At 35.2% G+C, this 3,712-nt stretch overlaps 1 pseudogene; it reads right to left on the minus strand.

Annotated features, from left to right (window-relative positions):
• Positions 1-308: 308 nt before the first annotated feature.
• LOC101570113 lies at positions 309-1,568 on the minus strand (annotated as a pseudogene).
• Between the last annotated feature and the right edge of the window lie 2,144 nt (positions 1,569-3,712).

Consider the following 3,712-nt stretch of genomic DNA (forward strand, 5'->3'; position numbering starts at 1 on the left):
CCAAAAAAATGTTGATATGCTAAACTTTAAATCCCTATCAAATGTGAAAAAAATAGAAAATTAAAAATAAATAAATATTTACATATTTTACACAAAAATTTGGAAATCTAACCATATACATCAATGTAGCAGGACAGTTCTATGACATTTTTTTTGCTGTCTCTTGTTTTCTTTTATTACCTTTTTTATTAATCAAAAAGATAATCATGCTTTATTGACAAAATACACACAGTAATATTTGTACAATTCCTTCTGTGTAAATGTCATATATTAACTATCATTTATAAACAAGGACAAGCAGACGTACTTTACAATCTTTCTGATAAATATACTGCTGCATAGCATCAGGCTTGGATAACACTCTTCAAGGCGACATACACTGGGAACAATTCTGAACCATGGTAAAGACTCATGTCATGCTGACAAAGGTTCTACAATCTGATATACAAGATCTCAGGATAAGTCCTGAGGAGATTTCAAAGACCTTATCAGACCCAAAAGCTACAACTCTTGTTTCATAGGTCCTACTTTACCTTGGTCTTAACCATCCAGCAGAAAAGTATAAAAACAAAATATAAGAAGTAAAGTCATGGTGACATGTTGAGCTGTATGGGACTCAGGTCAACAATTTCTGACATTGCCAGTCAAGCGGAAGACCCTATGGACTACTGAACTCTTTTAGAATATTTTGCTGAGTTTACACACCTATAATATTTAAATAATGGAACTTAACCAAAAAAAGGGGGATACAGATGAATGTCCATTTTGTATCTGTGTATTCTAAATGGTAAGGATAGATATAGTTACATTCTCTTAATGAATAGAGGGATTTGTACTAATAGTGTTTGTAAACAGGACATCAAGTCTGCATCTTGTACAGCAGTTAACCACTAGGAAGAATGTATGCAATGTGTTAATTATTGAAACTGTCCTACCAATTTGATTTGAAACTGTCTCATTGCTGTTTGTTTCTCAATAAAATTATGGAAAAAAAGATAAAATCAGAAGAAAAAAAAACATGTCATGGTGCTCACGCTCTTCATCTTGAAATTCCTTTATCATCTGCAGAAGCTCCTGCTATTTCTCAGGGTCCTCTTCCATCAGCATCGTGATCTGGTTGTTATAGTGTTATACTATCGTCTCTTTCCCTGTCCCAGTGCAGGCCATTGCACCTTCCTTCCAAAACTGGGTGGTTCTTTTTCCCAGGGCAAAACCCATCACATCCCAGAGAGGCATCAGAACTGTAGGCCGGACCACAAATGCAACCATCAACTCCTTGAACTTTTTCAAATGAGACTTTTCTTGATCCCACATTTTCTGAATGACTGGCTCAACACTAGTCTGTCCAAGGATGTCCATCTGCCTTGTGAGGATACGATTTGTTCCATATTCAACTGCATGATCCACCATGATTAATCGATCCACAACTGCCTGACTGACGTTGTCCAAGGTTATTCCTGAACTGCAAAATCTGATGGTGACTTTTTTCCATAAACTGACAGGGGCCACCGGGCACCCATGCACAGCCTCTATAGGAAAGGAGCTGATGCCGCCTTGGTGCAAATCATTGCTCAAATAGCAAAAGCAACCACTTGGTTGAGTGCCGTGGGCCATTCGTGCTCATGGAGCAGGATTTTTATGTTTTTTAACCCATAAGTACTTGAGAGAAATAGAGAGTATAGCAGTAATATGACAATATAAGCAGTATGAATTTAGAAGATCAGAATGACAGGTATTCCTGTAGTGTAATTTCTAATCAGGAAATTTGATGCCTTCTGACTTGCCTTTGCTGCTCAGAATGATTTTTATTATTTTAGATCTTCTAGGGCTCTAAATGAATTTCAAGAATGTTTTTCTAAATTCTGTTGAGTTTATTAATGGGATTTTGATTAGGACAGGGTTAGTTTTTAATTAATTTTATTGAGAAACAAATACCAATGAGAAAGTTTCAAAATCGATTAACAGGACAGTTTCAATAATAAATATATTGCATATGTTTGTTTAGGTAGTGGCCTTGCCAGCATAAGATGCACACATGATATTGTGACCAAACACTATGAGTACAAATCTTTCTTTTTTCCCATAATTTTATTAAGAAACAAATAGAAATGAGACAGTTTCAAATCTAATTGGTAGGAAAGTTTCAATAGTTAACACATTGTATACTGTCTTCCTAGTGGTTATTTGTTTTACAAGATGCAGACATGGTATCCTATTTACAAAAACTATTAGAACAAATCCCTCTATTCACTGAATTAAGAGAATGTAGCTATATATATCTATCCTAACAGTCACATAGAGAGAAAAAATTTTCTCAGACTTTCAAAGAGAGCAAATTGGCCAAGCAATGGCTGTGACTCATCCACATGGCTGACACTGACAAAGGATCTACAAATCTGTTTTCCCACTGAATTAAGAGAAGGCAGCTGTATATCTATCCTATTTCATATATACAGATACAAAATGATCCTTCATTTGAATCTACTTTTATTGTTTACTTTTGTCAGAGATGGGTATTTATTGCCATTTAAATATTTTAGGTGCGTGAATTCAGCAAAATAATCCAATATGGTACAGTAGTTCATAATAGTAATGAGTTAACCATAGGAATGACAATGTCAGAAGTTGTTGACTTGAGCACTTTACAGCTCAGCATATTAATATGGCCTTACGATTAATACCTCCTTATGATACTTTTCTGTGGATGGTTAAGACCAACATAAAGCAAGACTTACATAACAAGAAATGGAACTTTTGTATTTTACAAGGTCAGCCAAATCCCCTCAAGATTTACCCTGAAACCCTGCACCATAGGTTTTTAAATCCTCTGTCACTGTCAGTCATGTGGATAAGTCAAGACCATTGTTAAAACAGTCTGCTCTCTGTGAAAGCCTGAGAGACACTTCTCAGAGGATGAAATTAAAGAAGAGAATAAATATATGAAAAAGCGCTCCACATCACTAGCCATCCGCGAAATGCAAATTAAAACAACACTGAGTTATAATCTCACCCCAAGAAGAATAGCAATCATAAAGAAATCCAACAGAAACAAATGTTGGAGAGGCTGTGGAGAAAAAGGAACCCTTCTCTACTGCTGGAGGGAATGCAGACCAATGCAACTGTTAGGGAAATCAGTGTGGAGACTCCCTAAAAAAACAGAACTGGAAATCTAATTCAAACCAGCTATTCCCCTACTGGGAAATTTCCCAGAGGATCTGAAAACATCATATCATAGAGATATTTGTGTACTCTATTTATAGAAGCACAAATTGTGATAGCCATATCTTGGAAACAATGAAGATGCCCATCACCTGAGAAATGGATGAAAAAGAAGTGGTATTTTTATACAATGAAGTGTTACTAAGCTGTAAAGAATCATAAACTCTAAGCCCTCATATTTAAGTGGATGCCATTTGAAGATATACTTATAAATTAAATAAACCAGACACACATGTGTAAAGGTCATAGTCTCCCTAGTAAGAGAATTTAAAAGAAATGCAAATAGAAAGGAATAACACAATTAAAAGAAAAGCAAGAACTTGAGGACTAGACAATGAAGAGAGAGCAAAAATAAGAGCTAGAAAACATGACAGAGGCAAGGCCATACAGTTATATGTACAAAATAGGTAAGGAAATGATTCTAAGAATCTTCAGAAGATTTTCAAATCTAACAATTAATTGGAAAGATTCTCACCCTGACTAACTATATTTG

This window comes from Octodon degus, unplaced genomic scaffold, assembly GCF_000260255.1.
Source record: "Octodon degus isolate 3935 unplaced genomic scaffold, OctDeg1.0 scaffold00201, whole genome shotgun sequence".
Classification (NCBI taxonomy): Eukaryota; Metazoa; Chordata; class Mammalia; order Rodentia; family Octodontidae; genus Octodon; species Octodon degus.